The 11887-nt window shown below is 42.4% G+C and overlaps 1 protein-coding gene across 2 annotated transcripts in view; it reads left to right on the top strand.

The window, feature by feature from the left end:
• The first annotated feature begins 1748 nt into the window (after window positions 1-1748).
• The window catches only part of LOC115161319 (calcitonin gene-related peptide type 1 receptor), a 41109-nt gene continuing 30970 nt past the window's right edge, over window positions 1749-11887 (top strand). Inside the window, exon 1 of one of the 2 annotated variants that reach the window (XM_029712211.1) lies at window positions 1749-1998. The gene's annotated coding sequence lies outside the window, so the exon portion shown is untranslated. The remainder of the gene's footprint in view (window positions 1999-11887) is intronic. The other variant, XM_029712212.1, reaches the window with a different exon arrangement.

The following is an 11887-nucleotide window of genomic DNA, read 5'->3' as shown; positions in this document are numbered from 1 at the left end:
TTATAACGTTTCCATAATGGCCTTCACTTGAATGATATATGACTGCAAATTGACAAATGACCTATTCGTTTGTTGGGAATTTCTCTGCAATCATAGCCTACATTCATATTTTTTATAATAATATAATGACCTCGATAGATTATGAGACTATGTCCAAAACAGTTCTCGAGATGCGACACTATTCTTCCACGAGAAATAGCATTTGGTGGAAAACGCTGGTGCTGCTCCAGAATCTACCATAAGTGTTCAATTGGGTTGAGATCTGGTGACTGAGACGGCCATGGCATATGATTTACATTGTTTTCATGCTTATCAAACCATTCAGTGACCACTCGTGCCCTGTTGATGGGGGCATTGTCATCCTATGGGGGCATAGCCATGGTAGCTAAAAGTATGGCCTGCCCAGCATTTTTTACACATGACCCTAAGCATGATGGATGTTAATTTCTTAATTAACTCAGGAACCACACCTGTGTGGAAGCACCCGCTTTCACCATACTTTGTATCCCTCATTAACTCAAGTGTTTAAATGATTTGGACAGTTCAAATCAAACTTTATTTGTCACCTGTCGAATACAAGTGCGGACTTTACCGTGAAATGCATACTTACAAGCCCTTAACCAACAGTGCAGTTCAAGAAAGAGTGATTAAGAATATATTTTCCAAATAAACTAAAGTAAAACATAGTTACCTGTATGTCAGTCAGTTTACCTACTTATGATAAAGCCTATGGGATAAACCAAGTCTAATAATGAGATGAACACGCACAGGTTTGTTATGCGTAGACAGCGCGCTTCTTCCATATGAGAAGACAGCGAATTGCGGGAACGTTCTTGTCATTTAGAACCAAGGCCAAATGTTTACTGCCAATGCATTGGATCAAACTCTGGAGACACAAACCCAAACAAGAGAGTGAGGAGTACCTTGAATAAATAACACACGTGCGCGATGATTACCACACGGGAGGAGACCCATAATCATCTGCGCGATCCACAAGGGCCCAAAACACACAGCACAGGTACTCACACGCACCAACGGACATAGTAACAATAATGGACAGCACCATGGTGAACTAAGGGCACATACATACAAATACAATCAGTGGGAATAGGGGCCAGGTGTGCGCAATGAAAGGTCCAGAGGGATCCGTGACAAATACACAAGGTACAATTTCGAAATGTGTTTGTGCATCAGCAGTTTTCTGTTATGTCAGTCACTGACAGTCACTCAATTAGCCCATGTCAGCTAACATGTTTTAGATTGGTAAATTAGTCTAGTGGCCAGCTATCTAAACTTGTAGTAAACATGGTCGAATTACCGACCTGGCCCGGCCCCCAATTTATTTTGTTAGTCACTCTCACTCAGATATCATATTAAAAACTGCAAACATTTCTCTCCACACTATTGCAAAACGTGAATTATTGCAGGGCATTAACTGTAAAACTGCAAGATGTTCTCTATGCCACATGGAAAAATGTGTAGAATTGCAGGAAATTAACTCAGCATTTTTTTTATCTCTGCTGTTTAGAGGGGGGGCCGCTAAAATGCTTTGCTGGCAAGGTGGGGTTAACAAAATTTCGCAAAAGACTTGGTCCGGCTCTGACTACATGTGTGGGTAAGGATGTGCGTATACAGATGCGCGAGCCACTGCGCCCCCCCATGATGATATCAGACGTTTTGTGTCCCCCACCCCATCAAAGTTTCCCATCCCTGGTCTATATCATGCCATCTGCGTGGTGGGTCGGTGGGTTCTCCTGAAGAGCTGTAGGCTAATTTGTGATGTAACAGGAAGTAGACTAATGTGAATGCCTCCCACAATCTGACAGCGGCTCCAGTCCGACACTTTATTCATTGAGTGTTGAAACCCTTTAGGTTTGGTTCACTACCATTGCTGCGGAGGTTGCATTTATGCAAATAAAAGCTGTCGCTGGAGTGTTTGGTCGGTTAATGTGACTTTCTAAATCGCGTTGGCATTGGATTGTGAACTATTCGCATCAGGTAAGAACCATTCGAATAGTGTATTAATAATGGGTATATTTACAGATCTGGTTTAGGATTACTATTTTATTTTATCGATGCATAACTGATTTGCTTTTCGTTTTCTAAAATCAATAGCCTATACATATCCAATTCAAGCCCATGATAATCGGAAAGAGTCTGCTGCATTTATGTCTGGTAAATTTAGACCTGAAACGTGCTTTCCAAAGCTACCTGAATAGATTTCAGTCCACTGCCGACAGGGATAACAATAGCCTGTTTCTTGTAGTCTTGTAGTCAATTGCGCACCGCAGATAGGTTTGTCATTTGCACTATTTTGCATAATTCTATAGGGAAATTACAATTGAATACCCCTAATTGGGTCAATAACGATACATATATATATATATATATATATATATATATATATATATATATATATATATATATATATATATATATAAATAGACTCGTTATCAATAATATATATATAGCCTCGTTATTGATCCATCATACACTATTTGTACACATGTACAAACCATGTACTATTTAACCATGTATATATATATATATATATATAGTACATGGTTTGTACATGTGTACAAATAGTCATCATGCAATCATTGGTAATAGCCTATTAATACTTAATCCTTAATTTAGGTTAGTTTTTGACAGATTTGTTTGATCTATGACAATGGCTTTCATTTGAAAGGGTTTGAAATGATTGGAATATTAAACAAATGCTAGGTAGCCTATAAGTACGTTTGCACTGCAACATGCTACATAACATGTTTATGAGGAAGACAACACCTGCAATATTACATTTGTATTAACTCTCAGCCCCCATTCATGATGCGTTTTTACAACCTTATATAACCTTTCCAAACTTTAGGCTACAGTGGAACCTAAGTGTTAGGCTACCCACATTTACATTTTAGGGCACAATGTGGTGGGTAGGTAACCTATAAATCATAAATGATCACGATGACCATGTTAATGCAAAGCGAAAAGGATTTCCTGGGCATTCTACAAGTTTATATGTCATATTGCTGTTTAATAATGAGTTGACTGGAGAGTATAAAGAGTGAGAATGATTGTATCTTGTAATATCATGAACTGTCTTTAGATGCAAGGAAAATGTATTTTTTTCACAGAAACCGATACGTTTGAAAGCATAACTATATCAATAAAAACATTAATTAAAAAAAACATGAACGAATAAGCACTGTGCCTTTTTACATTGCGCGGCACATCCAGTTGAACTGATTGCTACTGACAGCATTGTAGTGTAAATTTGCCCGCTCTCCTCAGTCATGTGGTATACCCCAACACTGGTGTTTGGCACAAATGCAATCTCAAGTTGTTGTTGAATCATCTGCAAGGTTATGTAAGCCACAGATTGGACATGATGAAATGTTTTGGGGCAGCTAGAGGGAAGAACATGATGAATATGATGACGATGCTCACATCTTACTGTGATACGATGAGGAAGGCAGAGATATTACTCCATCAAGGAGAGGATAGAGTACACATGAACGAACCCAGAACATTCAAGTCCATCAGGACCGTTTAAAACCTTTCCAGATGCATTTTGCTGACACCATATTTATCCTCTGCTCCTTTAACCCATCCATAGATTGCACCCTTTTAACTCTCATTCTCACGAGTAAAATTACTTATTAAACATCCACAATAACCCACCGCCATGAAAAAAATATGACATGAAGCAAAAATATTATTGCTTCGCTCAACATTTATTAAATCTTTCATGATTTCTATGTGTTCCATTTGAAAGCTGAGGAAAAGATGCCGCTTCACTGTGTGGCCTGGAGATATAGGACAGCCAGGGAGTGTTTTTCGGACTGACTGAATACCCCATGAGAAGCAGGCGTGTCTAATAAGTCTACAAGGATTTGCACTCAAAATCCTCAATGGCCAAGTGTTCACAGTAAATATATTAGCTCATATAGTGAAAGGAACCCAAGTACATTTTTGTGTGGGGAGTCTTTGTGTTGAACTGTAAAGCATTGGATTTGGATTCCTCCCCCGAGCAGTCCTGTGGAGTGGGTATTGAAGGCTGACTCCAAATGGGATATTAAATGTTAAAGGCACCTCCGTGACTTGGTGATATTGCCTCGAGAAGCTCAGTCATCTACACGGCACAGAGTATGAGGCTGAGGCATCCAGAAGAGTAAACAAGGAGTCCTTTTGACGATGGAAAATGTGTCCGTTTGTCACTCTGGTCTATCTACAGAATGGACTGTATTTTTGATCAGTTAAACTCAGTCTTTATCGTCTTACCTAGAAATTCACATTACATGTTGATAGCCGTCCTTGTCTATTAATGTTATGTATTATGTAATGTTTCATGTTTTGCATGGAACCCAGGAAGTGTAGCTGCTGCTTTCGCAACAGCTAATGGGGATCCTAATAAAATACCTAATATGCATACATGTGAATATGAACGCACTGCTCACACCGTTATGAAAAAGTGTGCAAACCATCCACAACATGAGGGGAATAAACAAAACAAAATACCCTTCTTCCAAGACAAATATGATGGATTATACCAAGAGCTACCTTCAAATCTGTTATTGTTCAAAGTTTGGTCTGCAAAGTGGATCTCTCAACGAATTGAGAGCGAATTCTCCACACGACTCTCCCCTTACTTTTCCAATATCTGAACATTATCTTAGCAGACAGCTGCCACACAGTCTAAGACAGCCTGCTCTCACCCAAGAAGGTGTATCCAGGTTATCTCCCTCTCCCCAGGGAGCAGATAGATTATGCTTTTCTATTTTATTTAACCCTTATTTTACCAGGTAAGTTGACTGAGAACACGTTCTCATTTACAGCAACAACCTGGGGAATAGTTACAAGGGGGAGGAGGGTATGCTGCTCAGCCATCTCCCATGTTTTGAAGTCGGGGCGCACAAACACAAATGCATTGTGACGTTTTTATCATGCTGGAGGCCCCTGCTTGTCTCTCTCTCCCTCTCTCTCTTTCTCTCTCCCTCCGCTCTCTCTATCTCTCTCCCTCTCTCCCTCTTTGTCTGTTTCTCTCTCTCACACACACACTATTTCTCTCTCCCCTCTTGTTGGTCTCTCTCTCTCTCTCTCTCTCTCTCTCTCTCTCTCTCTCTCACCAGACCTTGGTTTAGTCATTAATCTGAGAGCTGGCTAATAGCACCACCATCTCATATCCTGTCTCATTCAAGTGCATCAGGGCCATTATTGAATTCCCCTGTCTAAACACAACCTCGACACACATCATATCTTTACCTCTCTCCCAGGGCCTCGGCTACCACATTACACTCAAATGCATTGATGCTGATATGCGTCACTCTACTCAAACCTCCCTCTAGTCCCTGTATTTAATTCAGAGTCAAATCTCAATGATGTTAAAAAGATCACCCCCCACAAACACACACCCCAACACGTATTACAGAAGATTCTTTCAGTTAATGACTTGAGCAAGGCACTTAATTAACCCTAATTGCTCCAGGGTCGCTGTTGATAATGGCAGACCCTGGCCGTGACTCCATTCTCCAAGGGTGTCTCAGGGAAGGTTGGGGAATGCAAAAAAAAAAAAACATATTTCCAATTCACACATGCATTTTAATACACAGTTGTACATGTGTGGAATAAGGCAAATATAAGCACCCACCAAATTCTTATCAATATGTCGTTGATTATAACTATGTATGTTTCACTGACAGCCATGTCATGTTGATTGGACGTAGCGTGTTTTATTGCAGCAGTCAGGCCTTTGGACAACGTGTTCTATGCTTGTGTGTGAGTTCTAGGCTAAAGTCTATCTGAGATGACTTGCTTTCTGAAGGATGAGGACAGCGGCCGTTTCCAGGCTTGTTCCGGGTTGATGAGTGCTAAACAAACTGCCAGTGGCTGACACGACCCTCCTGATTTAGAGGCTGGGGATAATGCCCCATGAAAATAGAGGAGGTGGCTTCTGGTAGGGCACAGAGAGCGAGAAAGGAACCGTGGGAGTTATTATGTATTTTCCCCATCCAGTGGAGTTATTATGTATCTTCCCCATCCAGTGGAGTTAGTATGTATCTTCTCCATCCAGTGGAGTTATTATGTATCTTCCCCATCCAGTGGAGTTAGTATGTATCTCCCCCATTCAGTGGAGTTATTATGTATCTTCTCCATCCAGTCCCCCATCCAGTGGAGTTTTTATGTATCTCCCCCATCCAGTGGAGTTATTATGTATCTTCCCCATCCAGTGGAGTTATTATGTATCTTCCCCATCCAGTGGAGTTATTATGTATCTTCCCCATCCAGTGGTGTTAGTATGTATCTTATCCATCCAGTGGAGTTAGTATCTATCTTCTCCATCCAGTGGTGGTAGTATGTATCTTATCCATCCAGTGGAGTTATTATGTATCTTATCCATCCAGTGGAGTTAGTATCTATCTTCTCCATCCAGTGGTGGTAGTATGTATCTTATCCATCCAGTGGAGTTATTATGTATCTTCTCCATCCAGTGGAGTTAGTATCTATCTTCTCCATCCAGTGGAGTTAGTATGTATCTTCTCCATCCAGTGGAGTTATTATGTATCTTCTCCATCCAGTCCCCCATCCAGTGGAGTTGTTATGTATCTCCCCCATCCAGTGGAGTTATTATGTATCTTCCCCATCCAGTGGAGTTATTATGTATCTTCCCCATCCAGTGGAGTTATTATGTATCTTCCCCATCCAGTGGTGTTAGTATGTATCTTATCCATCCAGTGGAGTTATTATGTATCTTATCCATCCAGTGGAGTTAGAATCTATCTTCTCCATCCAGTGGTGGTAGTATGTATCTTATCCATCCAGTGGAGTTATTATGTATCTTCCCCATCCAGTGGTGTTAGTATGTATCTTCTCCATCCAGTGGCGTTAGTATGTATCTTCTCCATCCAGTGGAGTTAGTATGCGTATATTCTCCATCCAGTGCAGTTAGTATGTATCTTATCTATCCAGTGAAGTTATTATGTATCTTCTCAATCCCGTGGAGTTAGTATGTATCTTCCCCATCCAGTGGAGTAGGTATGTATCTTCTCCATCAAGTGGAGTTAGTATCTATCTTCTCCATCCAGTGGAGTTATTAAGTATCTTCCCCATCCAGTGGAGTTAGTATGTATCTTCCCCATCCAGTGGAGTTAGTATGTATCTTCCCCATCCAGTGGAGTTATTATGTATCTTCCCCATCCAGTGGAGTTGTTATGTATCTTCTCCATCAAGTGGAGTTAGTATCTATCTTCTCCATCCAGTGGAGTTATTATGTATCTTCTCCATCCAGTGGAGTTAGTATGTATCTTCCCCATCCAGTGGAGTTATTATGTATATTCTCCATCCAGTAGTGGTAGTATGTATCTTATCCATCCAGTGAAGTTATTATGTATCTTCTCAATCCAGTGGCGTTAGTATGTATCTTCTCCATTCAGAGGAGTTAGTATGTATCTTCTCCATCCGGTGGAGTTAGTATGTATCTTATCCCTCCAGAGGAGTTAGTATGTATCTTCCCCATCCAGTGGAGTTTGTATGTATCTTCTCCATCCGGTGGAGTTAGTATGTATCTGCCCCATCCAGTGGAGTTAGTATGTATCTTCTCCATCCAGTGGTGTTAGTATGTATCTTCTCCATCCAGTGGAGTTTGTATGTATCTTCTCCATCCGTTGGAGTTAGTATGTATCTTCCCCATCCGTTGGAGTTAGTATGTATCTTCCCCATCCAGTGGAGTTAGTATGTATCTTCTCCATCCAGTGGAGTTAGTATGTATCTTCTCCATCCAGTGGAGTTAGTATGTATCTTCCCCTTCCAGTGGTGTTAGTATGTATCTTCTCCATCCAGTGGAGTTAGTATGTATCTTCTCCATCCAGTTAAGTTATTATGTATCTTCTCAATCCAGTGGAGATAGTATTTATATCTTCCCCATTCGATGGAGTTAGTATGTGTCTTCCCCATCCAGTGGAGTTAGTATGTATCTTCTCCATCCAGTGGAGTTAGTATGTATCTCCCCCATCCAGTGGGGTTGGTATGTATCTTCTCCATCCAGTGGAGTTAGTATGTATCTTCCCCATCCAGTGGAGTTATTATGTATCTTCTCCATCCAGTGGAGTTAGTATGTATCTTCCCCATCCAGTGGAGTTATTATGTATCTTCTCCATCCAGTGGAGTTAGTATGTATCTTCTCCATCCAGTGGAGTTAGTATGTATCTTCTCCATCCAGTGGAGTTAGTATGTATCTTCTGCATCCAGTGGAGTTAGTATGTATCTTCTCCATCCAGTGGAATTGGTATGCATGTCTTCCCCACCTTGGGCAGAACAGTTCAGCCCTATGATGTCCATTGAATCTTGTGTATTAAGAGAGATAGATCGTGTCTGCATTGTACATACTGTATTTAAAATATTTCATTTTTATGATCTCCAATAGCTCTCCTCCCACTCATATATCAATACTGTGATTTTATTATTTGTGCATCACAACAGTTTGATTACATCCTTGAGTTTGCAGTGCACTGTACTCCATTATTCCTTGTAAGTTGAAATTTAAGTCATTTAGCAGACACTTATCCAGAGCGACTTACAGGAGCAATTAGGATTAAGTGCCTTGCTCAAGGGCACATCAACAAATGTTTTTCACCTAGTCGGCCCGAGGATTCAAACCAGAAACCTATAAGTTACTGGCCCAACACTCTTAACCACTAGCCTACCTCCCCTTATATGCATCGCATTTCCATACTTTCCATGTGTTGTTCTTTAAGTTGAGGTGTAAACGTACTGATGGTACAGTAACAGTAGCCTACATGGGTCTATCACTTGTGACGGGAGTAGTTACAGAGCTCAAGCTTAGGGCCTGTGGCGTGTGCATGGGGCAGATTCTTTGGCCTCATGGTCATCTTAAAACAGAGTTGAACTTGATCCAGCTCCCAGGGTTATTTTGGTCAATGTTTGGCCTGCTGGGAATCTTTCAGATCCAGGCCGAGTTCACTGGAAACTATCCTCCATTGAGATCAGGGCTGGATCTGTCAGAAAGACTAAGATTAGTGAGAGACTAATACCGCTTTCACAATACTGGGCTGAACCGTAGGAGCCATACTGGGCTGGACAGTAGGAGAGGTACTGGGCTGGACACTAGGTAGAGGTACTGGGCTGGACACTAGGTAGAGGTACTGGGCTGGACAGTAGGTAGAGGTACTGGGCTGGACACTAGGTAGATGTACTGGGCTGGACACTAGGTAGAGGTACTGGGCTGGACAGTAGGTAGAGGTACTTGGCTGGACACTAGGTAGAGGTACTGGGCTGGACAGTAGGTAGAGGTACTGGGCTGGACAGTAGGAGAGGTACTGGGCTGGGCAGTAGGTAGAGGTACTGGTCTGGACAGTCGGTAGAGGTACTGGGCTGGACAGTAGGTAGAGGTACTGGGCTGGACAGTAGGAGAGGTACTGGTCTGGACAGTAGGTAGAGGTACTGGGCTGGACAGTGGGTAGAGGTACTGGGCTGGACACTAGGTAGAGGTACTGGGCTGGACAGTAGGTAGAGGTACTGGGCTGGACAGTAGGTAGAGGTACTGGGCTGGACAGTGGGTAGAGGTACTGGGCTGGGCAGTAGGTAGAGGTGCTGGGCTGGGCAGTAGGTAGAGGTGCTGGGCTGGACAGTAGGTAGAGGTACTGGGCTGGACAGTAGGTAGAGGTGCTGGGCTGGACAGTAGGTAGAGGTACTGGGCTGGGCAGTAGGTAGAGGTACTGGGCTGGACATTAGGTAGAGGTACTGGGCTGGACAGTAGGTAGAGGTACTGGGCTGGACAGTAGGTAGAGGTACTGGGCTGGACAGTAGGTAGAGGTACTGGGCTGGACAGTAGGTAGAGGCACTGGGCTGGACAGTAGGTAGAGGTACTGGGCTGGACAGTAGGTAGAGGTGCTGGGCTGGACACTAGGTAGAGGTACTGGTCTGGACAGTAGATAGAGGTACTGGTCTGGACAGTTGGTAGAGGTACTGGGCTGGACAGTAGGTAGAGGTTTTTTATTTATTAATTTATTTTTATTTCAACTTTATTTAACCAGGCAGGCCAGTTGAGAACAAGTTCTCATTTTCCTCTGTGACCTGGCCAAGATGATGCAAAGCAGTGCGACAAAAACATTAACACAGAGTTACACTTCGGATAAATAAACGTACAGTCAATAACACAATAGAAAATGTATGTACAGTGTGTGCAAATGTAGTAAGGTTAGGGAGGTAAGGCAATAAATAGTCCACAGTTGCGAAATAATTACAATTTAGCATTAACGCTGGAGTTATAGATGTGCAGATGATGAATGTGCAAGTAGAGATACTGGGGTGCAAAAGAGAACAAAAAGAAAAAGTATGGGGATGAGGTAGTTGGGTGTGCTATTTACAGATGGGCTGTGTACAGGTACAGTGATCGGTAAGCTGCTCTGCCAGCTGATGCTTAAAGTTAGTGAGGGAGTTATAAGTCTCCAGCCAGTAATTTTAGCAATTTGTTCCAGTCATTGGCAGCAGAGAACTGGAAGGAAAGGCGGCCAAAGGGGTGTTGGCTTTGGGGGTGACCAGTGAAATATACCTGCTGGAGCGCGTGCTACGGGTGGGTGTTGCTATGGTGACCAGTGAGCTGAGATAAGGCGGGGCTTTACCTAGCAAAGACTTATAGATGACCTGGAGCCAGTGGGTTTGGCGACGAATATGAAGCGAGGGCCAGCGAACGAGAGCATACAGGTCGCAGTGGTGGGTAGTATATGGGGCTTTGGTGACAAACTGACACTGTGATAGACTACATCCAATTTGCTGAGTAGAGTGTTGGAGGCTATTTTGTAAATAACATCGCAAGGGTAGTCAGTTTTACGAGGGTATGTTTGGCGGCATGAGTGAAGGAGGCTTTGTTGCGAAATAGGAAGCCGATTCTAGATTTCATTTTGGATTGGAGATGCTTATTGTGAGTCTGTACTGGACAGGAAGTGGAGATACTGGGCTGAACTGTAGGCTTTGGGTACTGGCCTGCCATATAGTGTGAATAAGGCAATAGATGGGCTCTTCCAGTTGCATTAGATCTGTTTTTGTTGCACTTAATCAGTTTTACTCTCAGCACCTATAGTGATTATGGGAAGATTTGGGAAGGTTAACCTGATCGTTGATCGGTAAGTCCTCAACAAGGCCAACTTCTACTCTGAGCCCTCATACCCTTCTGTGTTCCTTTGGGAGTCTTGAAATCCTCTTTCTCTTAGCGTAGAATGGAGATGTGAACATGTGGCTGGTTGTTTGTGTACTGGTCTCAGGCAGTGGGATGGATTTATGGAGTGACATGGTTAAATGTAATTGACATGCTAAACTTTAGAGACTACGGAGGGAGTGGTCCTCTTCCAGTGGGTTGAGAGGTCCACTCCCCACTAGCCTTTTGTTTGATTGTTAATAATAGAATTATAGAATAACTTTACATTTCCCAGAGGGATACCAACTTTGGGGAATGGTATCCCATTAGAAGCTATAATAAAGGGCTAAAGGCCCAGTACGTAATGGTATCCTATTAGAAGCTATGATAAAGGACTATAGGCCCAGTATGTAATGGTATCCCATTAGAAGCTATGATAAAGGGCTAAAGGCCCAGTATGTAATGGTATCCCATTAGAAGCTATGATAAAGGGCTAAAGGCCCACTATGTAATTGATGTCTCGTGGAAGTAAACAAACCACAGATAAGATGATAGACATCAGATCATAAAGGTAAACAAACAACTTTTCTACAGTGGCATATATATCCTGAAACGCCCTAAGTGATGAATGTCAGTGTAATCACTAGACACAACACTGCACAGCATACTTACCCATTGCACACATCTGAGCATCAAATGAACCATTCAAATGTGCTCCAAGTAGAAGCTATAGTTTTCTAC

Source organism: Salmo trutta, chromosome 24 (assembly GCF_901001165.1).
Source record: "Salmo trutta chromosome 24, fSalTru1.1, whole genome shotgun sequence".
NCBI classification, from domain to species: domain Eukaryota; kingdom Metazoa; phylum Chordata; class Actinopteri; order Salmoniformes; family Salmonidae; genus Salmo; species Salmo trutta.
Note: the sequence above shows the minus strand (reverse complement) of the source record. Positions and strands in the feature narration are given on the sequence as shown.